Source organism: Lontra canadensis, unplaced genomic scaffold (assembly GCF_010015895.1).
Source record: "Lontra canadensis isolate GAN:19392208 unplaced genomic scaffold, GSC_riverotter_1.0 scaffold74, whole genome shotgun sequence".
Taxonomy (NCBI): Eukaryota; Metazoa; Chordata; class Mammalia; order Carnivora; family Mustelidae; genus Lontra; species Lontra canadensis.
In genome coordinates, this window is record NW_022631068.1 from 1,943,788 (window position 1) to 1,971,522 (window position 27,735).

At 40.6% G+C, this 27,735-nt stretch overlaps 1 protein-coding gene across 4 annotated transcripts in view; it reads right to left on the reverse strand.

Annotated features, from left to right (window-relative positions):
• Positions 1–7,895, reverse strand: part of PIK3C2A (phosphatidylinositol-4-phosphate 3-kinase catalytic subunit type 2 alpha) — a 99,589-nt gene extending 91,694 nt beyond the window's left edge. For 2 of the 4 annotated variants that reach the window (XM_032881128.1, XM_032881131.1), the window contains exon 1: positions 7,657–7,755. The gene's annotated coding sequence lies outside the window, so the exon portion shown is untranslated. Of the gene's footprint in view, positions 1–7,656; positions 7,765–7,874 lie in introns of those variants that run through there. The other 2 variants (XM_032881130.1, XM_032881129.1) reach the window with 2 other exon arrangements.
• Between the last annotated feature and the right edge of the window lie 19,840 nt (positions 7,896–27,735).

Consider the following 27,735-nt stretch of genomic DNA (forward strand, 5'->3'; position numbering starts at 1 on the left):
CCCCACGAGCCCCACATGGGGGCTCCTACTTGTGATCTGTCAAATAAATAAATAAAATCTTAAAAAAAAAAAAAAAAAAAAAAAAAAAAAAAAGAAGTAGTTTAGAAGCCCAAGCAGGATAAAAATATATTAGAGAATGAACTTCATGGGATCACAGAGTAATGTAAACAACTACTTGGAAAGAAGTGGTTTCGGTGTGAAGTTAAGGTCAAATGAATCTCATATACAGAGCCTAGTTCTAAAGAAACCTGGCAGGTTTCTACAATGACTTAAAGAATTTAAACCTTTTCTCCAAATTTAGATATGTTTGATATACAGCTATATTTCTAGTTTAAGGTATGACACAATCAAACTCTTATTTAGACCTGATTTTAGGGTATTAAGGAGGGCACATGTTGTGGTGAGCACTGGGTGTCATATGCAACTAATGCTTTGTTGAACACTACATCAAAAACTAATGATGAATTATACGTTGGCTAACTGAACATAATTTAAAAAATTAATTAAAAATTAAACCTAGTTTTACTCTGGATTTTTAGTGAAACTTTTTTGGGGGGTGAATGTTTTCTGATAAAAATAACAAGCAGGGCACCTGGATGGCTCAGAGAGTTAAGTGTCTGCCTTCAGTTCAGGTCATGATCTTGGGATCCTGGGATCAAGCCCCACATCGGGCTCCCTGCTCAGGAAGGAGTCTGCTTTTCCTTCACTCCCTCTCACCCGCCCCCTCTCTCTTGCTCACTCTCCTTCCCTCTCAAATAAATCAGTAAAAAAAAACTTTAAAAATTTAATAAGCTAAATCACCAAACTCAACTAGCACAAATCAAAAATATTCTCTCAAAAATTCTAAAATCTACATCAGTATAAACTTTCTATAATTGAATATGTATTTCCAAGGGGAAAACCACTAGTATATTCAATTATTAGGTGTGACAGGAAAGAAAAGATGTGTATATCTCCAGTAATGTGAGCTTTACAACGTTCAATGATTTTTATTTGCTTTATGGAAAAAAAAATAAGAAAAACCAAAATGGAAACCGTGAGACCAATCAATAAATAACTGAAATAATCTAGAAAAGAACTAGTAACAACTTGAACTAGATTGGCAGCAAAGGAAAGAATGGGTTTCTTTAAATAAGCAAACAAAAACATTAAATTTAGACAGTAAATGAAATGAGGGGGGAAAACAGTGATGTGATAAAGAATGGTTTACTTGTGGGGAGGGGGGATACTATTTTTAATGGTATGGTCAGGGAAAAGATGAAATTAGAGTGATAACTTGGACATAAGGGGTGAGTCATGGGAAAAGCCAAGAGCCTTCCTAAGCTTCACAAGTTTAAAGATGGATAAGCCTAGCCAGCTCCCACAATCTTTAACCTCCATACCACACTTTGTAAGTACACTTTGTCCAAGTACTACATGCAATTAATAAGGGGCTTGATTCACTACCTTCAGCTCTTAGGAGCAACATTCTACACATAAAAGATTCACAATGGGGCATTCATCAAGAATGCATTCTGTAACTGCATATATGTGTCACTGTCTGGGAGGGAACATGATGGGATGGGGGGGGCAGGGAGAATACAGTTACAACAAGAGAGATTCCTCTTGAAAAGACATTTTACTGACAAAGCAGTTTTCAATCTAACTCAAAAACCCAACAGTAGTACTGCTTTGTGAAGATAATTACTGAACCTTGAACTACTTTACTGTCCATTCATTTAACATGAATCATTAAATATACTCTGACATTACCCCAATTCCAGCATGACAAATAACAGTAAGCTTTTGTGCTAAATGTTATGGTATATGCCTCCATTTCCAACATAGCTTAAGACAGGAAAACATAAAACTGAGTTACAACTGAGAAACCCCAAAAAGGGAATAACGAAAAACGGACATTAATTATTTTTGGAATTTTCCCCCAAACTCCATAATTTCTATGGCTAACAAAATCTTGTTTTCAAGTAACACAACTACATTAAACTGGTAGTTTTACAGAACAGTGATAACAAAGAAGAGAAAATGATGCAGTAGCAAGACTTGAGGCTCAAATAGCAGATCTCTTAGTAACTGTATAACCTTAAGCAAGTTACTTAATCTCCCTTTGTCTTGTTTTCTCATCTGTAAAAGATTAGATCTGTGTTGTCAGGCTTAAATAAAATAACATATATAATGACTCGTTTATAACAGATATCTAACAATACATATATGTATTACATCTTTCCAATTATTGGAACAATCATCAGTGTATTCATACCACTAACAAAAGGTAGCTTACTGGGGTACCTGAGTGGTGCAGTTGGTTGAGTGACTGGTTTCAGCTCAAGTTGTGATCTCAACGTCGTTGAGATGGAGACCCACTTCCCTTGCTCTGGGCTCCTGCCTCACCGTGGAGCCTGCTTGAGATTCTCTCCCTCTTATGCTCACTCTCTAAAATAAATCAATCTTGGGGTGCCTGGGTAGCTCAGTCAGTTAAGCATCTACCTTTGGCTCAGGTCATGATCCCAGGGTCCTGGAATCCAGCTCCATATCGTGCTCCCTGCTCAGGGGGGAGTCTGCTTCTCCCTCTCCCTCTCCCCTTCCTCATTGCTCATGCTTTTTCACACTCTCTCAAATAAACAGAATCTTTCAAAAAAGAACCAAATAAATAAAATAAATATATCTTTTAAAAAAGCAGCTTACCACCAATAATCTCATGGAAAGATGTTCAATATCATTAATCATTAAGGAAATGCAAACCAAAACCACAATGAGATACCACTTCATACCTACTAGAATGGCTAAAATTTTTAAAATGGAAAGTAAGTGTTGATAAGGTGCAGCCACTTTGGAAAACACTTTGGTGTTTCCTCAATAAATTAAACATAGAATTTCCATATGACCCAGCAATTCCACTCCTAGATATATACACCCAAAAGCATTAAAACAGAGTTAACTGTAAACTAATGCTCACAGCAGTACTTAAAAATAGCTAAAAGGTAGCAGCAGCCCAACTGCCCATTAAAAAAATAGATATACAATATGTGGTGTCTTATTGAATCTCAAAAGCATTCCGCCAAGGGAAAGAAATCAGACTCAAAGGCTAGGGCACCTGGCTGGCTCAGTCAGAATAGCACGTGACTCTTGATCTTGGGGTTGTGAGTTCAAACCCCTTGTTTAGTGTATATTACTGAAACAAAAACACCTTAAAAAATTAAAAATGGAGAAGGATGACTTCCTCTGAGTTGAGATGACCATTTGTTTTAAAAAAAAAAAAAAAGTCTGAATACATCCTATGATACCAACTTATATGACATTCTGGGAGGGTAAAACTATAGGAATAAAAATCAGCTGCCTGGAGGTAAGTGAAAGAGACTGATTACAAAGGAGAATAAGGATACTTCTGGAGTGACAGAAATATTCTGTATCTTAAATGTGGTGGTGGCAATTAAAGGCTATCACTATCTCTTCAACTTCTAGAGCTAATACCTAAAACAAATGAATTTTACTATAAGTAAATTATATCTCAATAAATCTGATTAAAAAAAACAACAACAACAACAACTCTACATACTTACAGGGTCATGTCATACATTTCAATACAGGCAGAATTCCAGTCTGATAAATGTCATTATGCAATCCAGGCTACATTCCCTGGAGCCAAAGACCACCTTTTCCCAACTCAGCACTGTAGTCTAAGAGATACGTACACACTGAACTAGAAATATAGGTCAGAACAGTTATAAATGACATTATAAACACATATAAAGGGACTTAATAAATAACTTGGTTATGGATACTCAACAGCAATATGGTTTTGTTTATAGGTATAACTGGGTCTCCTTCAGAGCTTAACTTGGGGGGAAATACATGCTTCACATAATTCTCTAAACTGCAAATAAAACATCTGAAAAGATGTTTTCCTGTTTCCTAATTAGACAGGTGTTTTTTCTGTGTCTATCACTCCAACATCCACATTCTTTTCCCACCAGAAGGCAAAGTACCTGCACTGATTTCCCTTTAGAAAAAAGAAAAAAAAAAAGATTTTATTTATTTATTTGACAGAGAGATCACAAGTAGGCAGAGATGCAAGGGGGAGGCAGGGAGCAGAGAGCCAAATGTGGGGCTGGATCCCAGGACCCTGAGATCATGACCTGAGCAGAAGGCAGAGGCTTAACCCACTGAGCCACCCAGGCGCCCCTGATTTCCCTTTTATTGTCTCCTCTCATTTTCCCTTTGTCTTTGCTTTTCCTTCTCATTCCACAGAACTTCATTAGTTTTTTTTAAGCAGGCTCCACACCCAAAATGGGGCTGAAACTCACACCAAGATCAAGAGTCACAGCTCTGCCGACTTAGCCAGCCAGTGCCCATAATAGAACTTTAATATTTAATGTCTCCCTGCCTCCACCGATATTTTCTGAATATAAACCACCAAGTTCTGTTTTTATAGGAATACTTTAAAAAAAAAAGCCTATTTCAATTAAAATTTCCCATAGTGCAAATTTTTTTAGCCAATATTCCTAACACCGCCTATTCCCTTCTCTTCTCATAGTCAAATTCCTTATCAAACCCCTAATCATTCCACAACAGGAACTAACACTACTCTGCTGTTTAGAGTCTCCAACTTCTTCAGTTCTCTTAACCATGTCCTCTGTGCTAATCAAGCCACAAATTCACAGCCTGTGCTAAGATTTCCTGAATCACGCAAATATAAAAGTTCCGACCACTGGCCTCTTGAGTTTTTTATTGCAGAGGTCTACTTATTCTCATCTCTTACTTCACCTCTGTCCTGTCTTTATTTTTTCAAACAGAACTCGCAGATCCTTCCTTAAACCTGTATTTTTACTTCCTCTTATCTAAGTTTTCCCCCAAGTTGTTCCCTGTGCATTGAAACAACTCTGTCCCGGAAATCTCATCACCTTCTTTCTACAGCACCCCAGAACCTGATCACCCTTATCTCATTAATAGAAGAAATTTGTCCTTTAAGACTCAATTTGAGCATCATCTTTCTCATATGAACTCGTTCCCCTTCTCCAGCTCACGTGATCCCAACCTTTTCAGTACTTTGGATCTACTGATGCCCTTATAACCATACTATCATAATCTGTGTGTCTCATTTTTTCTATCCCTCAAACCACTACAGTACCAGGCATCCTTGCAGGCCCTGATAGCAAAATCTTTCAGAGGGTTAACTTTTTGCCCTACTCAGATACAACAAATCAGATCATGTACTATGTAAATGCATAGTACTAAAACATTTGCTTTATTATTTACCTGCCTTGATTTATTCTTGAAACATGAGAATTAGGGGTGCCTGGGTGGCTCAGTTGGTTAAGCAACTGCCTTCAGCTCAAGTCATGATCCCAGGTTCCTGGGATCAAGTCCTGCAATGGGCTTCCTGCTCAGTGGAAAGCCTGCTTCTCCCTCTCCCTGTGCCTCTGCCTGCCGTTCTGCCTACTTGTACTCTGTCAAATAAATACAAAAAGTCTTAAAAAAGAAAAAAAAAAGAAACATGAGAAATATAATAAAATGGATAATTTATGTTATCAAAGTAAGAAGTTACAAAACATTAAAAAAAATGCTTTGCACTGCTGCTCTGCAAAGTCTGGTCTGATGCTCTGATAAGATCTCTGAACTCTTGGGAAATTCAACACCCTCACAGGTATAAGTTCACTTACTGAATGTGCTTACAAATGCAAAAACATTGTGCTAGATTAAAGAAAGATTCCTGGGCATGGGGGCACCTGGGTGGCTCAGTGGGTTAAGCCTCTGCCTTCGGCTCGGGTCATGATCTCAGGGTCCTGGGATTGAGCCCTGCACTGGGCTCTTTGCTCAGCATCGCTGCTTCCCTCTCTCTCCGTACCTGCCTTTCTGCCTACTTGTGATCTTTCTCTGTCAAATAAACAAATAGAATTTAAAAAAAAAAAAAGAGAGAGAGAGAGAGAGAGAGCTTCCTGGACATGGAACTGATGCAACAATGTTCAAGTGAAAATTTAAGAATCATTCATGGCAGAAGAGAAAACAAAGAATCAGATGCTTAATATACAACTAATTCCTTGTAATTTCATAATATTATATTTATCTAAGTTATACTTCCTAACTTATAAATGCAAGCACATCAACTTTTATGTTCCATGAAGCAGAAAAGGTTGTGAAACCTATAAATGAAAACATTAAAGTACACTGCTTGCCAAGAAAAACTGCAAGCAACATGCATACAAAACAGATTTTCATAAGGAAAAAAAAAAATACTTCAGAATCTATTCATTCAGGCAAAATTACTTGTCAAAGTAGCTCAATACATATGTGCTTGTAGCTATATAAAGTCACTTTTGAATTAAGTTTGAGTTAAATAATAAAATCTATCTATTCTCAGTCATAATACTTTTCAATACTCAAAAACGGTCTTACTATTAAACTAGCAATTATCTTCAACTGGATAGCTCTCAACTAGGTTTAAGTCCCCATGGTGAATAAGAGCACTAACACCAAGTATGGCACAATCCTAAAAGGAGTCTCCTGTGGAGACTTTATCACAAGCCAAGAAGGCAAAGGTACAAAGTCTCTTCTGGAATCAAGTGTTCCCGGACCTCCAAAGAGGCTTCCTCTCTATACGATGTCTCCACAGCTCTTCTAATAGCTTTTCTCTACATCTCTTCTAAGTTGTAGCTTTGATACTCCAATATATTAAATAATCTTCCCAGCAGAGCTTTCCTGACACCCATCTGGAAAGATTACTCTTTAGGAGGTAATCTTGTTCAAAGACGAAGACCTCCTTCCTTCCTCTCAATTCTACACCCACTGTTCAAAATAAAAATATAATTACAACTTCAATTTCTATCTGGCTAATTAAGAGAAGGGAAGGAAATACCACAGGCTCGCTCTTCCACGTTTTATCCCCCAGACTTTCCTCCTCACTTAGTTATTTTCATTTCCCTCCTCAATCCCTGCTCCTCCCCCCCCCCAAAAAAAATTTCCACAGCTAGAGAATCTCCTTTTTAAAGCCAAACCATTTAGTGAGGAAAATAAGTATGTGACTTCTTCAATACGTATTGTTCCTCCATCACTCAGGAAGGGTTAAGCAAATATTTTTAATCTGACCGCACTCCCGGAAAGATGATGCGCTAAACACACACTTAATAGTTTCCCCGAAGCAAGTAGATTCAAGGCAAAAAGGCTAACCGGGAGAAGTGAAAAGAAAAAGATCATTATCCCAAAAGCTGGAGATGGGACAAAAAGGTGAAGGGGTGTGTGTGTGTGTGTGTGACACAACTGAGAGAAGTGCAACACACTTCGTCAGAATCTAACAATTCAACAAGAGAATAGGACCGGCCACAGAGTCTCCGGCCCCGTACCCAAGCACAAGGGGGTGGTCTCCCCTCCCCCTTGGGACAAAACTAACTCCCAGATGCACCACCTCCCAACCCCCGCCGAGAGGGGCCTAATGGGGACGCGAGCCCCTCGCACCTTAGGCGGGGCTGTCAGGAACGGTCTGGGTGGAAGCAAGGCCCGGGGGAGGTAAGTCGGGCTGGGGCAACGCCAAGAGTACCAGATGGGGGGTCAAAGGCGGACACCCGGGAACCGGGGGCCGCAAGGGACCCTCTCATCCGGGGCTCCCCGGGTCCCTCGCTGCTCTTGGACAGCAGGGTCCCAGGTACCAGTCCCCGCCGCACTTACCACTCCTCACCTCACGCTGTCCGAACCTCTGCCTCCACCACTACCCGAGCCGCCGCAGCAGCCACCGTCCGAGCCATTTCCCTCCCAGCCTTCTCAGCCGCCGCCAAGAGTCTCGGCGGACTCCGCGGCCAGCCAAGCAGAGCACGTCACTTCCGACCAGGAAAGCACCGCCTTCCGCGCCCAGGCTTCTGGTGGATTGGCTGGTACGGACGGCCTACCTGAGGTAGTGGGCGGGGCTTGGGCGCGTCCCGCGAGGCTAGAGCTCGGGTAGTGGGGGCCTGGTTGTCGCTTCCCCCGGGAAATGTCGAGTCGGCTCGGGACGCTCTCCCTGTCGCACCAGACCAGGGGGTGGAGGTGTACCTTCGGGGACCTCCAGCCGGCCCCTTCTCTGGCCGGGCGTCCGCCAACCACCGAAGTACTCTATTGTTCCCGTGCCCTCTCCGGGGAGTCGCCTCCCTCCCGGCTGTGGTTCCCAAATTCGTGGTTTTGGCCTTAGGCCGCGGCGAGGTTAGTCGGTACCTGGAAAACTGAAAGGAACAGGCAAGATCGCGATCGTGCACTCCGAGCAGCATTTACCGATTGCTCACGGTGGATCAGGTGCTGTGGGGCGTGTAATTAGTAGCCCATCACGTGGATTGCGTAAAGCTCTTTCACATCCGTGTCTCCTTTAATCCTTAGAAGCCAGGTGAGGAAGATCGCTCCGTGATAACTCACAGCTGGACGGCTCTTCTCTGCGTAACGAAGTATCTTTACATACAATCTCCAAAGTAATACCTGCCTCGTGAGGGGGCCTCATGAATGAGATTATGCTTGTAAAGTTTAGGCCTTCAGTGTCCGGTTTAAAATTACATAACCATGTCAAGCAGATAGGAAAATTATCCCCATTTACAGAGTGAAGTTGGGAGCGGGATTCAGACTCAGCTCTGACTCCAATCTGTACCATTTTACCACGGGTTGTCCCTTAAACAGAAGGGGGCACGCTCCTTCCACAGGCTTACAATCTAATGTGGTAGACTGATTTGGGCTGCAATTCTCAGTAAAAAACAACCACAACGAACCACACTTTTTTTTTTTTTAATTGTGAGAAGGCTGTAAGAAACTTCCCTCCAACAAATAATGGGAAAGAAATCTCTTTTTTCTTTTTGGTAGGGTGGATGTGAAATGGTTAGAGCCCTCTAATCACTAATAAACATGCCTACACATCCCAGGAAATGAGACTGGAGGGAGTTGCTACCCTGGAGAAGCCTAGAAGCAACTATACTCCTTGAGGCTGTGGCTACCAACTCTTGTCCACTCACCCTTCCTACTCCTAGCTTTCCATCTCTTCCTCCCCTTCCCCCCACTTCCAGGCAGACCTTACACACCCTAGAAGAATGTCCCTTAGGAATTTGTTTAGTTCCACAGCATTGTTCTGCTTTATCTTCTCATCAAAGGAGGAATTTCTAGAATTGGCAGCTCTTTCACAAGATTAAAAGGGGAGGGGAAAACGATTTATCTCAGCTGGTTTCCTAGCTTCTGCCCCAGAACTGAATGTGCCTTCAGAAAAGAAGGAAGAGGCCTTGAGAGAACACCGTGTCTTGAGGGAAGATTAACTGCTTGCCTTTTTTTTTTTAATATTACTTATATTTTTTCTTGTGAGAAATATTTTCTCTGGGTCCTATCAGTACAGGGCCCTTAGTAGTGAATTTCTTGTAATTCCAACTTCATTATTTTATTGTGCCTCTAAATGGCCAGTACTTACTACCCTGTGATCAACCAGAAGGGTCCCAATAAGAAGAGAAAGGGAGTCTGATGGTTCTCCAGATTCCAAAAAAAAACATCATTCACCAATTGCCAGGTGTCAAGAATCTAAACTAGTAAGCATCCCTTAGCAATTCATCTCTGGCACCAGGTGTATGAAGATGGATGTGTCAGCAGGAGAAACACAAATTTCTAGAACAGACTGCTGCTGCTGTCATTTGGAACCAAAAAGAACATAGCTGGCAGCCATTTTTCTCTCTCCTACTAGCTTCAATATTAAGATTTTTCAAAGTAGAGAAAAGAATTGAGGAGGAAGCATTATATTTTTAAGTGTTCCAATCCTAACCTCCCACAGAGAACTTAACAGCACCACAAATATTCCCAAACTTCTTCTAGAACCATATGATAAATGGGCAACCTTGTTTTACTACAGGTAGATATATTAAAAAAAAAAAAAAAAGTGGCTGATATTTACTGAGCATTTGCCAGGATCAGGCCCTCTTCTTAGTGCTTTACAAGTCATCGAGTTCCTTTGAACAACCTTAAATAGTGATGCCATTATTATATCCTCATTTTGTAGCTGAGAAATTTGAAGAACCGAGAGGATAAGGAATATGCCTGTAGTCCCACAGATACTAAATGGTACAACTGGGATCCAAACACAGGTCTAACTGTAAGTAAGGCTCATGCTGTTTTGCCTTCACACTGGCCCCTGAAAGGCCATGGAGATTTTAACAGCAATAAAATAGCTACCAAAGGCCATTTATTAGTAAACCTATTCTTCACTTTCCTTTCCCAATGCTGAACCCCAACCCTGCTGGGTCATATACCACACAACTTAAAACTTGTTATTTCTGATCTTAGAGATCACTACCTAAGGCAGATAACAACACTGTCATAGAGAAATGACATTAAGAACATTAAATGTGTAATAGCCAAACTACAGAAAGTGCCCAAATGTCCATCAACTGATGAATGGATAAAGAATATGTGATATATATATATATATATATATATATGCACACACATATATATGTATATGTGTGTGTGTATATATATACACACACACAATGGAATACTGCTCAGCTAACAGAAAGACTGAAATCTTGCTATTTGTAATGATGTGGATAGAGCTAGAGCGTATAATGCTAAGTGAAATCAGTCAGAGAAAGACAAATACCGTATGATTTCACTCATAGGTGGAATTTAAAAAACAAAATGGATAAACATACAGGATGGGAAAAATGGGAAGGAAATAAATCATGAGAGACTCTTAATGATAGAGAACAAACTGAGGGTTGATGATGGAGGGAGGTGGGTGGGGGATGGGCTAGATGGGTGATGGGTATTAAGGAGGGCACTTGTTATGATGAGCACTGGGTGCTCTACGTAAATAATGAATCACTGAACTCTATACCTAAAACAAATATTGAACTGTATTGCCAACTAACTACAATTTAAATTTTTAAAAAACCACATTAAATGTGCAAATAATGAAAGGATGTGAAGTTTGTAAAAGGAATACAAAATGTTTGTCTTGTAATTCATTCAGCGGGAAAAAAAAAAGGATTGAGCTCCTGTTTTCACTATATCAGGCACTATCATCTGTGCTGGGACTACGGTAGTGAACAAGATGAGGTGTCCCTGCTCTCGTAGAGCTTAGAGTCCAAGTCCAACAGGGGAGACAGACATTAAACACCTAATTAATTAATCATTTATCTAAATTGTGGTAAGTGGCATGAAGGAAAATTACAGGGTTCTTTGCTTCAGAATGAAAGTCAGAAAGGCTTCTGCCTGAGGAAGTGCTCTTGAACTGAGATCTAAAGGATGAGGAAAAATTGAGTGAGGGTGAAGCAGAAAGCATCCCAAGCAGAGGGACAGTGTTTGCAAAGACACTGAGGGAGGAAGAAGCATAGTTCAACTGAGGAACCGAGAGGCCAGTGTTGCTGTTGTACTGGGAACAAGAGGGAAGTGGCTTTAGATCTGGTGGTGAGGCAAGCAGATCATGCCGGGCCTGGGAGGTTATATTAAGAATTTAGGTCTTTATCCTAAGAACAAGGAGAAGGAGTTTTAGCTCTCAAATGATCTGTGTTGCATTTTAAAAAGATTTCTTACAGCTGGATAGAGCATAGAGCATGTGTCAGAGCGAGGCTACAGAGGCTTTAGGCAACCCAGTTTGGGGGTTATTGCAACAATCTAGGGAAGTGATGATAATGGCTTGAACTTTGCATAGAACACAGTAGATATAGAGCTGAGCCAGGGTTTTTGTCCTTGAATACAGTCAAGCAGAGGACAGACATTTAAAAACATGTATGATGTAGTGAGCATTACTAGAGATATGTTTAAGTAACATAGGAAGCTTGGAAGCTTGGGAAAGACAAGGGGAGGATGGAAGGTAATTATCTATTGCTGCATATCAAATTACCCCAAAACTCAGTAGCTTAAAGCAACAAAAATTAACTGTCTCACAGTTTCTTTGGTCAGGAATCCAGGTGTGGCTTAGATGAGTAATTCTGCCTCAAAAGTTTCTCATGAGGTTACAGTCAAACTATCTGCTGCCAGTCTCCCCTAAAGGCTTGAATGAAGAGGATCCACTTTCGTTTTCACTCACATGGTTGTGATCTCTTGAAACACGGCTCTCTCCACAGGGCTGCCTCACAACATGGCAGCTGGCTTCCCCCAACATGAATGACCAAGAAAGAGTAAGAGGGAACAAAAGTGTGTGAGAGAAAGCATCCCTGAACAGAAGCTGCAGTCTCTGTAACCTAATCTCAGAAGTGAGGTCCCATTACTTCTGCCATTCTCTGTTCATTAAAAGAGTCGGTAAGTCCAGTCCATGTTCAAGAGGGGGGAATACACAAAGACTTGAATTCTAGGAGGTGGGGGAATCACTGGGAGCCATCCTAGAAGCTGGCTACCACGCAGGTTTCACAGAAGAGGTAGCACTTGAAGTGGTTATATTGGAGTTTTTCAGGAGCATCTCAGGAGGAAGGCATTCTAGGTAGAGAAAAGGGTATGTGAAAGATACAGAGATATCTTCCTATAAATTTATTTCTGTGATTTCTACCGGTATACTTGCATCTTTGTGAAAAAAAGAAATGTACAAGGATATTCATCGAAGCATGATCGTATTAGTTTGCTAGGGCTGCCCTAACACAAAGTACCATAAACTGAGCAGCTTAAACAGTAAATGTATTGTCTCACTGTCCTGGAGGCTAGAAGTCTGAAATCAGTGTGTTGGCAGGATTAGTTCCTTCTAACAGGCACAAGAGAGGTATCAGAGAAGTATCTGTTCTGGGCCTATTTACTTGGCTTGTAGATGGCTGCTTTCTCCCCGTGTCTTCTTATCACCTTCCCTCTTGAATGTCTCTGTCCAACTTTCCTCTTCTTATAAGGATACCAGTCATATTGTATTAGGGCCCACCCTCAATGACCTTGTTTTAACTTGATTATAAGGAACCTATCTCCAAATAAGGTCACATTCTGAGATATTAAGGGTTAGGACTTCAATACTTGAATTTTAGGGATAACACAATCCAACCTATAATAATTATATAGTAGAAAAACAGTAAAAGCAACCTGAATTTCCAACAATAGGGAATGGGTAAAATAGGTTGTGGTATGTCATAAAATGGGGGATGGAATACTATATAGGTGTTAAAAAGATGGACTGATAAGAAGAAAATTCCAATGTGGAATAATCTTCAATATTCTGTTAAAGGAAAAAGCCAAGTTATCAAATAATCCGTGAAATGCTAGTATTTATGTGGAAAAACAACAGTGTGTTGTAACAAAATAGGATACCTTGGGAAGGATGCCCAAGAAATTGATAGTGGTATCGGTGTCTATGAAGAACTCCTGAGAGGCTGGAAGTCACATATAGGAAGGAACCTTCCTTTTTACTGTAGACTCCTTTTGTATAGATTGATTTTGTTACCATGAGCATGTATTACTTTCACATTAAAAAAGAGAAAAATATAAGAGCTTAATAATATTGGCATGAAAATCGATGCTAATAATTTTGATTAGACACTGAATTACCAAAAAAAAAGATAAACAAGTTGGTTTGGAAGTAAATATGTGGAGTTGTGCAGATTCAGTGGGTATGATGAAGGACGGGGGTTGTGATTAGTTCTTAGGTTATAAACCTGTTCTAAGGTTGTAGTGGGGTATTTTAAGTTATCAGTCCTTCCAGGATTTTCTAGTCCAGGATTTTCTAGCATAATCCTAATATTAGATTCAGTTGAGTTCAATAAAGGTTAAATGCAATCAGCCAGAAGCCTGGCTGGGTACAAGAGAAACAAAGATGAATACAATATGATCCTGCCCTTGAAAAGCCTATGGTAGTAAACCCAAAACCAGAAAAGAAAAAACACAAAAGTTACACAAATAGAAAATGTCAACACACTGTGGTAAACATTATGGTAAAATTGCACACTGGTGCAAACAGAGGAGCATCCAGCCCCATTGGAGAAGAGGCAGTAGCTCTGAAGAATGAGTAGCCATTAGATAAGGGTAGGAAATGATGCTTCAGACAGAGGGAAAACCGTGAGGACTGGTACAGAGGACTCAGATGGCTCAGGATATTTGGGACTACATGGAATTTAAATATTTCCAATAAAGGCAACTATTTAAGTCAGTGGCTGAAAGATTTTTAAAATCTGTTGAGCTTTGTAAAAATTTTTTTTTTTAAGATTTTATTTATTTATTTGACAGACAGAGATCACAAGTAGGCAGAGAAGCAGGCAGAGTGTGAGGAGGACGCAGGCTCCCTGCTGAGCAGAGAGCCCGATGCGGGGCTCCATCCCAGGACCCTGGGATCATGACCTAAGCGGAAGGCAGAGGCTTTAACCCACTGGCACCTTGTAAATTTTTTTGGCACCCCTGTAAATTTTTTTGGCACCCCTGTAAATTTTTTCACATGGATATATTTTAGCCCATTTTCCCATATGATGGGTCCTGATTTTTAATTATGGTCACTGGGCTGACAGTAATCTCCTCATCTTCTGAAATCCTAACATCTAATTACTTATTCAGTTTAGCCCTCAATTATCTCCTATCTTAGAATGTTTTCAGATTGTTTTATAATTATAGCTTCCTTCCATCTATTGAGTTCTTACTGTTAAGCATTGTGTTCAGCATTACAGATACTGTTTTATTTAGTCCAAAGCCTGAATTTTTTATCACTACCATCCTCAACTTCTCCCAGACAAGATCATAAACTCCCTGAGGGTAGAAAGCAAAGTTTAAATGTTTTCCCTTCTCACAGTTTCCCTACCCAGTCTCTCTCCCACTTAACTCCCTGCATGTATAACGTCCCTTGACCTTGTATCCCTCCAGCTTCTGCCTGATTTCTTTTTTCCCCACTATAACAAAGCTCAGAAGAACTGTCTATATTTGCAGGCTTTCTCACTCCACTGGGCGCTCAGCCCCCCCATATACTGAAATGTTTGCCATCAAGTCACTGTTGACCTGCATCTTGCCAAAGTCAGGTCAACTCTCTGTCCTCATCCTTCTGGACCACTCAGCAGTTTTTTGGACATTAGTGATCACTCCCTCCTGGAATCACTTTGCTCTTTAGGTTTTCATGATGCTAGGTCTACTTTGTTTTCCTTCAGCCTTCCTGCTGCATCTCAGTCTCTTATCAGCTCCTTCCTCTTTATCAGACTTCCAAAGGTAGGAGGGTACCAAGACTTAGTCTTCAACTCTTTTTTCTTTGTAATACTAACTATGTGATCTCATCAAGTCCCATGGTTTTAAATACCATTCCTAGGCCAATGATTCTCAAATTTATATCTCTAGTCCCTGACTTCCTCCCTGAAGTCTAGACTTGTATAATCATGTACTTGATATCTCCATTTGGATGTTGGATGGACAACTCAAAATTAAGAAACACAAATTTAAAATTCTTAATTATGGGACACCTGGGTAGCTCAGAATGTGTCAACTAGAAAAGTAAGAGTAAGTGTGGTTTGAAAGATGAGGCATAAGGACGCCTGGGTAGCTCAGTTGATTAAGTATCTGCCTTGGACTCAGGTCATGATCCCAGTGTTCTGGGATTGAGTCCCACATCTGGCTCCTTGCTCAGCAGGGAGCCTACTTGTCCCTCTGCCTGCCTCTGTTTCCCATATTTATACTCTCGCTCTCTTTCACTCTCTCTCTGGAAATAAATAAATAAAATCTTAAAACAAACAAAAACAAAACAAAAAACCCCCTCTCAATTATTACCTCACATCTGTTCCCTACTTCCCCATCCCCTCATTGCCCCTATCCATCTCCGTAATTGGTACCATCAGCCCAGTTATATAGGCCAAAAGATAGGAGTTAACTTTGATTCCTCTCATTTCCTCAGATTTCAGTCAGTAAATTCTACTTGTTCTACCTCCAAAATACACCCTACTGTCTAAGCTGACCCTTCTTGCCATCTCACCTCTGTAATCTGGTGCAACCTGCCATCTTAACAGGCCTTCCTTTATCCAATCTTGCTCCATTAAATTTGTTTGGAATGATTTTAAATGGTAAATCAGATCTCCTTCCTCCTAACTAAAACTGTTGTAGCTTTCCATTGCACTGATAATAAACCTTGCCTTTACTTACAAAGTCTTGCACGATCTGATCCCTATTTAACGCTCCTGAGCAGCTCTGTTACCTTGCTAATGTTTCAGCAACAGTCTTTCCATTCCTAAATAGATAAGAACAGGTAAACTCCTTCCTTCTCTAATGACTTTACACTAGCTATTTAGCTATTCCCTTTGCCTGGAACGGTGTCCTTTAGGTTTGGCTGGCTTCTTTTTGTCATTCAGATCTCTGCTTAAATGTCTGTCACCTGCTTAAGGGCACCTGGATGGCTCAGCTGGTTAAGCGTTTGTCATGATCTCAGTCCGGGTCATGATCTCAGGATTGTGAGATCAAGCCCTTATGGGGCTCTGTGCCCAGCAGGGAGTCTGCTTGAGATTCTCATCCTCTCCTTTTTCCTCTCACACTGCTCATGAGCACACGCTCTTTCTCTTTCACTCTCCCTCTAAAATAAAATAAATAAATAAAATCTTAAAAAAAAAAAAAGTCACCCACTTAGAACTTCCTTGACTGCCCAATCTAAAATAGCCATCTGGTCCTCATGTACATAACATCACTTTATTTTAATGTCCTGTGAAGCATCAATCACGTCCTGATACTTTAAAAAATTTATTTTAGTTCATGTTTGTCTTCTACACTAGAAGATACACTCAATGACAGTGGAGACTTTGTCTTGTTCACCACAAATTCCTATACATTTAGAGCAGTGCCTGGCACAGAGCAGGAATTTAATAATTATTGATTGAATGAATGAGTGAATTTACTTCTATTTATATTGACTATCTCCCCGTTCCAGTTAAAATGACAGTTAAGATACATGTCTTAAAGGATTTGGAAGTGAATGTGAATTATGAAAGAAAATATTATTTAAATGAAAGTCCTGTTTTGTAAACCATGGGTGGAGAGGATTTATATGGCCACTGAAGCATTAAAGAAGATTCAGTTGAGAGTTACTATTATAAAACAAAATTAAGTCTATACTTTTCAAGGAAGAACTATCAACTGTTTCCTTCCTGTGCTTCAAAAAGGATATCAATTTTGTGCATCATAAAAGTTACATGTATAGGCAATGACTCACATGAGGAATAGCCAGCCTACTCTTCTCTCCTCCTCTCCCTTCCCTATAAATATCATAAAGAAACAGCTATGACAGGCACTTGAAAGAGCAGCTAACATTTTCTGAGAGCTCACTGTGTGGTAGACTCTAAAAGTCTAATGGATTAGTGGATTAACTCATTTGTTCTTCACAACAACCCTATGAGGAAGGAATAATTATAATTCCCATTTTATAGATAGGAGTCACAGAGAGGTGAAAGAACTTGCCTGGGTCATACAATGAGTGGCAGAGCAGGGCAAGCTGACCGCAGTGCCCAAGCTCTTAATCATCTACCATGCTCTCCTAGGGGATGGCATTTCAATGTGCATGAATTTTTGTCACTACTGTAGTCCTCTTTGAGACTATGGAGGAGGGTAAGGAAAAATACATGAGGGTGTGGAGGGAAGTGTCAAACCAAATTAACCCACAGGTTTTTCCTTTTTGAATCATGGACCCCCTTGTCAGTCAGGTGAAGTCTATAGACTTTTTTTTCTTTTGGTATTTAAGAGAGAGAGAGAGCATCCGAGGGAAGAAGGTCAGAGGAAGAAGCAGACTCCCCTTGGAGCTGGGAGCCCAAAGCAGGACTCGATCCTGGGACTCCAGGATCATGACCTGAGCCCAAGGCAGTTGCTTAACCAACTGAGCCACCCAGGCGCCCAGTCTATAGACTTTTTTGAATTAATGTTTTTACATGCAAAGCTAAAGTACAACTAGAAACCAGTTACACTGAAACATAGTTCTCAAAATATTAAGTCAGCATTTGCTGTAATAATATACATGCTTCCTTATTAAGGTACTAAGTAAGATCTAATACCAGGTTTAGTGACTACCGTAATTTCATAGGAGTATGAGCATAAATGATATTTCAAGATATTTTAAACTGCTATAATGTGACATAGAAATATTTCTTGGGGTATTTATTGGTGACAAAGTCACAGATACTGCTAATATTGCTGTGACTTGCAGCCTATATTAGTAATGGAAGGAATTGATAAATGTCTATTAGAGGTTAATAAAAATAAACATGTTATTTTTTTCTTAAGTTTTTATATAAATTCTAGTTAGTTAACATACAGTGTAACATTAGTTTCAGGTATACAATATAGTGATTCCACACTTCCATACAACACCAGGGGGCTCATCACAAGTGCACACTTTAATCCCCATCACCTATTTAATCCATTCCGCCCACCTCCCCCTGCACCCCCCCATCCCTGGAACCATCAGTTTGTTCTCTATAGTTAAGAGTCTGTTTCTTGGTTTATCTCTCTCTTGTTTTTCCCTTTGCTTACTTGTTTTGTTTCTTGAATTCGACATATTAGTGATATTAAATGGTGTATGTCTTTCTCTGGTTGACTTATTTTGCTTAGCATAATACTCTCTAGCTCCAAAGTTTATAGCAGCATCGTCTACAATAGCATAATTATGGAAACAGCCCAAGCATTCATCAATTAGTGAATGGATAAAGATGTGGCATGTATATATATATGTATGTGTATATATATGTGTGTATACACACACACACACACACACATATGGCTGAATATTACTAAACCATAAAAAAGAATGATATCTTGCCATTTGCAATGACATGGATGGAGCTAGACAGCATTATGCTAAGGGATTATAGTTTTTACTTCATTTTTTAATTTTTTAAAAAAGATTTTATTTTAGAGAGAGAGAAAGAGTGTGTGTGCATGAGTTGGGGGAGGGGCAGAGGGAGAAGGAGAGGAAAACTCTCTAGCATATTCTACTTTGAGCAGAGAGCCCAATGAGGGGCTCAATACCGCTGAGATCATGACCTGAGCTGAAATCAAGAGTCTGACACTCAGGTGACTGAGTCACCCAAGTGTCCCAGGAATCATAATTTTTAAACATAAAACTGGCCAGAGTCCCAATTGGGAAGAAGATGCCACCCTCAAAGCATTCTTATAACTGAGACTGTTAATTCCTAGAGGTTTTTCTCTAGAGCAAAGAGAAAAATTCCAAAACAGCACAGTTTCAACAAAAACAGCCTGGATCCAGAAGGAACCAGACCAAAGGCCAGCACAGTTTCAGTAGGAATAGCCTGGTTATGAAGGAATCAGACCAAAAGGGTAGTATAGTTTAAAAAGGAAGGGTCTGGTTCCCAATAAGAAGTGAAGAAGGCCAGTGCAGTTCCAACGGCAACAGTCAGATTGGGTAAAGGAGTCAGAACAAATGCCAGATGAATAACCTTAGGGAAAAAAATAAAAATAAATAAAAGCCTTAAGACAGATTCCAAATAAAACCTGGAGAGCTCAAACACAAAAAGAGTGGCTCTTGAAAGCCTGAAGAGTCATCCTCAAACTCCAAGGTTGGTGAGAAACCAGTGAGCCTAATTGGCTCTGTGGGTACTGGCACCTGTTTGCTCACCAGCTTCAGGGCTGTTGGGGTTCTTCTCTGAATTGCTTTTGATCACCAAGTAATGGCAACCTTAAAAATAAAACTGCATTCTTCTATAATTAAAAAACTTTCTTTTCAGGAACAGCAGGAATTTGAAATCTAGGTAAGCGAGCTACAGCAAAACCGCAAGCATATGTCTGGAGAGCAAAGGAGAGGACTGCTCTTTTATAGAGGAAATAGGGAGAGTTGGGAGGGCTGTCATAAACAATAGGCCTGCTGGTGTAAAGTGGAAGTTCTAAATATAGTGGCTTTTCATTGTCTGGGTTGTGACCATCTCTCATTGGCGGCTGTTCTGCTTGGCCGTTTGCCTTCTGCTGGTGTATTAAAGTAATATCCATGTGCAGGGCGAGTCTTTCTGGTAAGTCTGAAACCACAGGCAGGTTTCCTTGGATTGGTTCCAAGGTTTGGAGTCTTCAGGGCTCACTGGTGCCTCAGGTGGAGATTGGAGGTGGTAGGAAGACAAGGCAGGAGGTGTGGTGATAAACAGAGTGCACACGAGCCAACCTTTCCCAACCTATAGGCAGGTTCCCTGGGATCTGTCCAGTATATGAACACTCAGTGTTCTTCAGGGTCAAAGGTGGAGACAGAGGGCGGGTAGAGAGAGGGCGGACACTGCTGCCAACAGTGCAGGGCAGAGACCAGAATGTTAGCCTGCATGAGGGTTGTGCTCCTGTGGGTGCAAAGGTACCACCAAGGCCACAACCACACCATGCCACGTGTGAGCCCTGATGGGCCAGGCACAGGAGGGTCTTTGCTAGCCGCCGCGGGCTGTGATGTAACCCCACCAACCCCAATATGTAATTTTTTTTTTTCTCCATCCAAGGCCATCATAGGCTTTCTGAGTTCTGTCCATGGATTTCTTGGGGGTTATTTAGCGGGAGAGGTCTATGGGCCTCAGGTTAAGAATCACTATCAGACAAAGTTAGGAGCAGTTTCTCGGTATAGTGTGGTAACCCAGCGTATGGACAAGAAGTGGGTAAAAAAGAGGCTAGGCGAATGACCAGGAATTTCTGGATTCAGCAGTGTGGCCTGATCACTAACTCCCATAGCCTGTTGATTAATAATGCAAAATTAAATGAATTAAAACTTGGTCTGTGATATCTGAGAATAATTTTTTTAAGATTAAAAAATTTTTTTTAAGATTTTATTTATTTATTTGACAGGCAGAGATCACAAGTAGGCAGAGAGGAAGGCAGAAAGAGTGAGGGGGAAGCAGGCTCCCTGCTGAGCAGAGAACCCAATGCGGGACTTGATCCCAGGACCCCAAGATCATGACCTGAACGTAAGGCAGAGGCTTAACCCACTGAGCCATCCAGGTGCCCCTAAAGATTTTTTTATCTGAAAGAGAGAGAGAGAGAGACAGGAAGGGCAGGGGCAGATAGAGGGAGAGGGAGAACAGGCTCCCTACTGAGCAGAGAGCCTGGGATCACGACCCTAGTAGAAGGCAGACACTTAACTGCAGACACTTAACTGGAGCCACCCAAGCACCTCTGAGAATAATTTCTTAAACGTGTTTCTAACATTTCCTGAAATGTAGTTAATATCTGAATTTTAAAAATTAAAGCAAATTTGGGGGGCGCCTGGGTGGCTCAGTGGGTTAAAGCCTCTGCCTTCGGCTCGGGTCATGATCCCAGAGTCCTGGGATCGAGCCCCGCATCGGGCTCTCTGCTCAGCAGGGAGCCTGCTTCCTCCTCCCTCTCTGCCTGCCTCTCTGCCTACTTGTGATCTCTGTCTGTCAAATAAATAAATAAAATATTAAAAAAAAATTAAAGCAAATTTGGGAAAAAAATACAAATGGATAGGAGTCTATTTTTGCCATCTTGAGGATCTATAGCTTTGGTACAAATGAGTGCCTTGGGTTGATCAGCACACTGGGTTGGCAAGCCTTCCTCATTCTGCCACTCCCTATTCCCCAGGAACTTCAGAAGTGATTAGCAAACATCAATGTGGATATCAGAGAACAACAATTCAGAGTATGTGTGCGACAACCCAAGGTGACCAGAAATATATTGAAGTCCAGTGGTGATGAGGGCACAGATCAGCACAATGCGGATAGTAACATAAATATGATGTCATTTACTACCAGAATTTGAATAGTCAGAAGAAATTTGAATTATGTTGAAACTATATCTTCCTATTACTAGGAAGCTTTGTAATAATAACAGTTTCTAACATGAATATTTACTATGTGTCAAGCACAGTTTGAAGCACTTCATATGCACTAACATGTTTAATTCTTAGAGCAAACTTAGGAGCTAAGTGCTATCAACTTCATTTTACATTTGAGGACATAGAGATATGGAGACGTAGAAGTATATTCTTGAGTCTACTTAAATGCTATATTGACTATATCCCAACTGCTCTAAACTTTGAAATCTTGGTGGCTTTACACAATAAACAGTTTTTTCTCTCCCACACAAGCCCACTAAGAGTGGGGTGTTGAGGGACCTAGAGTGATGAAAAGATCTACCATCTTCAGTACATCACATCCGAGGTCACTCTGAGGTTTCTTGCACTACACTAAAGGTAAAATACATCCAATCCCACTGGCCAGAACTCACTTGCCCACACCTGACTGCATGGGAGGCTGGGAAACGTAGCTGAACTGTGGGCCCAGAGGGAAAGGAAACTGGTTTAGTAACCAGCTAGACAGTCTCTGTCATGCCACCAATCAGGTGAGTCTCTTGGTTCAAGCAGAAAGCTTCCTGTATACTTTCAAAATACGCTCCTTGGGCACCTGGGTGGCTCAGTTGGTTAAGTGGATGCCTTAGGCTCAGTTCATGATCCTGGAGTCCTGGGATCTAGCCCTGCATTGGGCTCCTTGCTCAGCTGGGAGCCTACTTCTCCCCTGCCTGGGCTTGCTCTCTCCCTCTCTCTCTCTTATTTATTTATTTATTTAAAATTTTAATTTATTTAGCAGAGAGAGACACAGCAAGAGAGGAAACACAAGCAGGGGGAGTGGGAGAGGGTGAAGTAGGCTTCCCACTGAGCAGGGAGCCCGATGCAGGGCTCTACGCCAGGACCCTGGGATCATGACCTGAGCCGAAGGCAGATGCTTAACCGACTAAGCCACCCAAGCGCCCCTGAACGAAAACCACTTTTAGATGAGCTTAGTGCATGGCTTTTTCTTAAGGGAAAGGTAATTATCTGCCTCTATACTGAGGGTGTGGTGTTACTACCACTCAGCAGGCTCTGAATCTTTCTATATCATTAGGCTTGAGATCAACTCCTCTTACCTCCAAATACTGTGTTTGGTAGCTGCTCTGCAACACTTACCTGATTTATTGCCAAAAAAATTTGTACAGCACATAAACTGTGCAGTCATCTGGAAAGTTAATTTCTTTTTTTTTTTTTTAAGATTTTATTTATTTATTTGACACAGAGAGAGAGAGAGATCACAAGTAGGCAGAGAGGCAGGCGGCGGCAGGGGTGGAAAGCAGGCTCCCCACTGACCAGAGAGCCCGACGCGGGGCTCGATCCCAGGACCCCGAGATCATGACCTGAGCCAAAGGCAGAGGCTTTAACCCACTGAGCTACCCAGGCGCCCCTGGAAAGTTAATTTCTTATCTTAGTAAGTAAGGTATTCTTTTAACTAATAGATGCTAGAATGATCTTGACCACACATGTGTGAAAGAACTTTAGGACCTGAGTCATTATCTGTCTATGTTTAAGTGGGTCCAGATCTATTTTTTGAGTCTTAGACCCACTTTCAAATGGCAGTAGGATGGCTTTCTTTTCACGCTATCACACTGTTAGGCTTCTCCTCTGGAATGTCAGTCCTACCTTCAGCTCTATTGATTGTTGAAACAATATTAATTAGCAGCAAAGATAATTTCCATTCTAGTTTCTTGTCAGAGAACTAACTTCATATTCCACTACCCATTACTCATCAAAAGCTTAAGTGAAAGGAGTAATATTCATTGAGGATTACTTTTTTTTAAAAAAAGATTTCATTTATTTATTTGACAGATAGATCACAAGTAGGCAGAGAGGCAGGCAGAGAGAGAGGGGGAAGCAGGCTCCCGGCCTGGCGGAGAGCCTGATGTGCGGCCCAATCCCAGGACCCTGGGATCATGACCTGAGCCGAAGGCAGAGGCTTTAACCCACTGAGCCACCCAGGTGCCCCTCACTGAGGATTACTTAAAGGATAAATAATAAATAATCCATCCACTTCTCTAGACATTCTAAATGTTATCCTTGATTTATAGCTGCTAGAATAAGCTGTGTAGCTGGACTGCCTCTGGTTCCTTGTAGAGTTGCTTTTACTGAGTTGCACTTCGGTTTTATACACTGAAGTTAGTTATAGACAATGACCCCAGGAATCTTGCTGTTGTGTTTATTGTAGGGACATTGTTGAGGACTTTGACCATTATGTCATAAGGTGACTCATAATGAAGGAACATTTTTCTCAGAGCTTAATACAAGAAAGCTACATATTTTCTTTAAAGAACTACTTCATTTTTTATTACAGGGACATTGAATTTCATAATAGTTCACATTTTCCTATTGCTTTGTCCCTGGAATCTCAGAATCAGAGATTCAGCCTGGATCTAGATGCTGTTTAGAACTGTATAACATGCATTTTTTCTATATCAATCCTAACAGATGACTTTAGGATATTTTCCTTCTCCTGTTTGCCTTTAGCTTCTTACCTCCACCCCAGTCATTTAACTCATTTATTTCCTATTATATTTCTATAAGTTTCTTTTAATCCTTTTGGGAACATGTAAACTATTTACATGTTTGAGAATATATTTGCGTGTGTATGTCTGTATACAAAATAATGCTCAAGTATTTGGAATAGCACACAAAAGATGTTGAGCTAGATTTTTGCCTAAATACTATTATTGAATTTTTTTCATAAAAATAAGTTTTGCATTGGTATTTGTTTCTTTCCCTACACTCCGCTGTTTCTAACATTTGTCCTCCAAACTATGCCACAAACCCCTCCCACCCTTGCTTTTTCTTAAGCTCTTCCCCACTTCATTGCCAAATCTTCCTCCAAGGCCACAGAACTTGCTGCCCTCTCAACACGGAATGTTCTTCGTGATGGGCTCCTTCATGTCTCCTCGGAGAGGCTTATTAATCCCCATTCTCTCTAAAGCTGATGTTTGTTCCCTATCTGCCTCATCTCATTCTCCTTCATAGTGCCCTGTGTTTTTCTTCATAGCATCCCCTTGTCTTCATTTTATTAATTCACTTTCTACCTGTCTGTCTCTTTCACTAGTGGGTGAACTGATGAGGGAAAGTACTGTGTGTGTTTGCTTCATCTAGGCCTTAAGATGAATGAATGAATATAAATGGTCCAACCCAAGAACTGCAGAAAATCTCTTCTGCCTCTTCTATATCCTAAAAATAGTTCCCCTTTATGAACTCCTGAATTTACTCCTGTCTGACCACAATCACTCACCACATTTAAAGACTTTGATTCATCTTTGTTTCCTGTTTCAGGATGGATTTCCTCAATCACATTGTGAGTTTCTAATAATTTGACTAATGAATTACAGGAACACTGAAGGTATAGCCAATAGTAAATGGATTTCAGTAAGAGATTTAAATAGTCTCTTGTGATATTCCTGAGGATAATGGTGGCAGAAAGGCAAGAAGGGAAGGTAGAACAGGAACTTACATTTATTGAGAACTGCCTGGATTAGGTCAGACAAGAATCAGTGAATGCAAGTGATAGGAAGACAGATTTCAGCCCACTTCTTTAATAATACAGGTAAGTCAAGAATAGAATGAGTTTCCTTAGAAGGCCCATTCACTCAGCAGAGTGTATTGAGCACATGCTAGGCAAAGTCTTGGGCACTAGAGATGGAGCATGAATAAGACCTGGTCACTCTTCTTACAATATTGACAGTCTAGTGGAGGCTGGGAGAAATCTGTTTCAGAAAATGTTCTATTAGGCCTGGAGTCAGGGATTCTAGCCCTAAGCAGAAGCCAGCTTCAGGGGGTGGGAAAGGAAATAATTGAACATTTGTTGAGGCCTTACTGCTTGTCAGACACCATTCGTAGCACCATAAACAGCCTCCACGTTTCCTTAAGTCCTGTAGATCCTTGAGGGGAGGAACACTGTAGTGCTCTCGGGTTTCCTGGGGCACTGAGTGTTTCTGTGCACATAGGAGACATTGATTATGATATCATTCAAGTGCTTCAATGATAATGAGATGCTAATAGCATTCTTATGCTCATTACCGAGGGGTACAGGTCTGTGAATCATCAGACTTACACACTTCACAGCACTCACTATAGCACATACCCTCCCCAGTGTCCCTAACCCAACAACCCCATCCCTCCCACATTCCAGCAACCCTCACTTTGTTTCCTGAGATTGAGTCTCTTAAAGTTTGTCTCCCTCTCTGGTTTCATCTTGTTTCTTTTTTTTCTATTATTTTTTATTAAAGTATAATTAACATACAGTGTTATATTAGCTTCAGGTGTACAATATAATGATTCAACAATTCTATATCTCACTCAGTGTCATCAAGATAAGTGTACTCTTAATCCCCTTTATCTGTTTCACTCACCACCACCCCCAACCCACCTCCCCTCTGGCAACTACCAGTTTGTTTCTACATTTAAAAGCCTGTTTTTTTGTTTGTTTCTCTTTTTTCTTTGTTCATTTGTTTCGTTTCATAAATTTCACATGAGTGAAATCATATGATATTTGTCTTTCTCTGACTTATTTCACTTAGCATTATACCATCTAGGTCTATCCATGTTATTGCAAATGGTGAGATTTCGTTCTTTTTTAATAGCTGAGTAATATTTTATGAGATATATACCACATCTCTGCCTATATACCCCATCTTCTTTACCCATTTATCTATCAATGGATACTTGGGTTGCTTCCATATCTTGACTATTATAAATAATACTGCAGTAAACATAGGATTACATATATCTTTCTGAATGCGTGTTTTCATTTACTTTGGATAAATACCTGGTAGGGGAATTACTGGATCATATGGTGTTTCTATTTTTAATTTTTTGAGGGAACCTCCATATTGTTTTCCACGATGGCTGCACCAACTTGCGTTCCCACTAGTAGTGTGTCAGGGTCAGGGTTCCTTTTTCTCCACATCCTCACCAACAGTCACTATTTCTTAAGTTTTGATTTTAGCCATTGTGTAAAGCAATAGCTCACTGGTTTAAATCTGCATGTCCTTGATGATGAGTGACGTTGAGTATCTTTTCATGCATCTGTTGACCATCAATCTTCTTTAGAAAAATGTCTATTCAGGTCCTCTGCCCATTTTTATTAACATATATTTTCTATTTTTAGATTTTATTTATTTATATATTTATTTAAGAGAGAGAGAGAGAGAGAGAGAGCGCATAAGCAGGTGGATGGGGGAGAGGGAGATGGAGAAACAGACTTCCTGCTGAGCAGGGGTGATCCTAGAACCCTGAGTTCATGACCTGAGCCAAGAGCAGATGCTTAATGGACTGAGCCACCCAGACATGTCCCTCTACCCATTTTTAAATCAAATCACTTGGTTTTTTGTGTGTGTGGGTGTGGGTGTGTGTGTGTGTGGTGAGTTCTCTTAGTTCTTTATATATTTTGGATATTAACCCCTTATCAGATATAACATTTGCAAGTATTATCTCCCATTCAATAGGTTACCTTTTTGTTTTGTTGATGGTTTCCTTTGCTGTACAAAAGCTTTTTATTTTGGTGTAGTCCCAGTAGTTTAATTTTGCTTTTGTTCCCTCGCCTGAGGAGACATATCTAGAAGATTTTTCTGTGGCTGCTGTCAAAGAAATTACTGCCTATGTTTTCTTCTAGGAGTCTTATGGTTTCAGGTCTCATATTTAGGTCTTTAATCCATTTTGAGTTTGTTTTGTGTCTGGTGAAAGTGGCCCAGTTTCATTCACTTGCATATAGTGCTCTAGTTTTCCCAGCACTGTATGTTGAAGATACTGTCTTTTCCCCATTGTAAATATTCTTGTCTCTTTTGTCTTAGATAATTGACTATATAAGTGTGGGTTTATTTCTGGACTCTCTATTCTGTTCCACTGATGGATGTATCCATTTTTGTGCCTGTATCGTACTGTTTTGATTACATAAAGGAAATGATTTTTAAGCAGCATTTTACTTTAGATCCAGCAGGGGGAGCCAGATCCATGTCGATTAAAAACAAACACCCCCCAACACCCCCCGCCAACAGCAACAAAAAATCCCCTTAAAAATGCCTTCCAATTTCCAAAGTATTCTATTTCCACCTTCCTTCAGTGTCCCT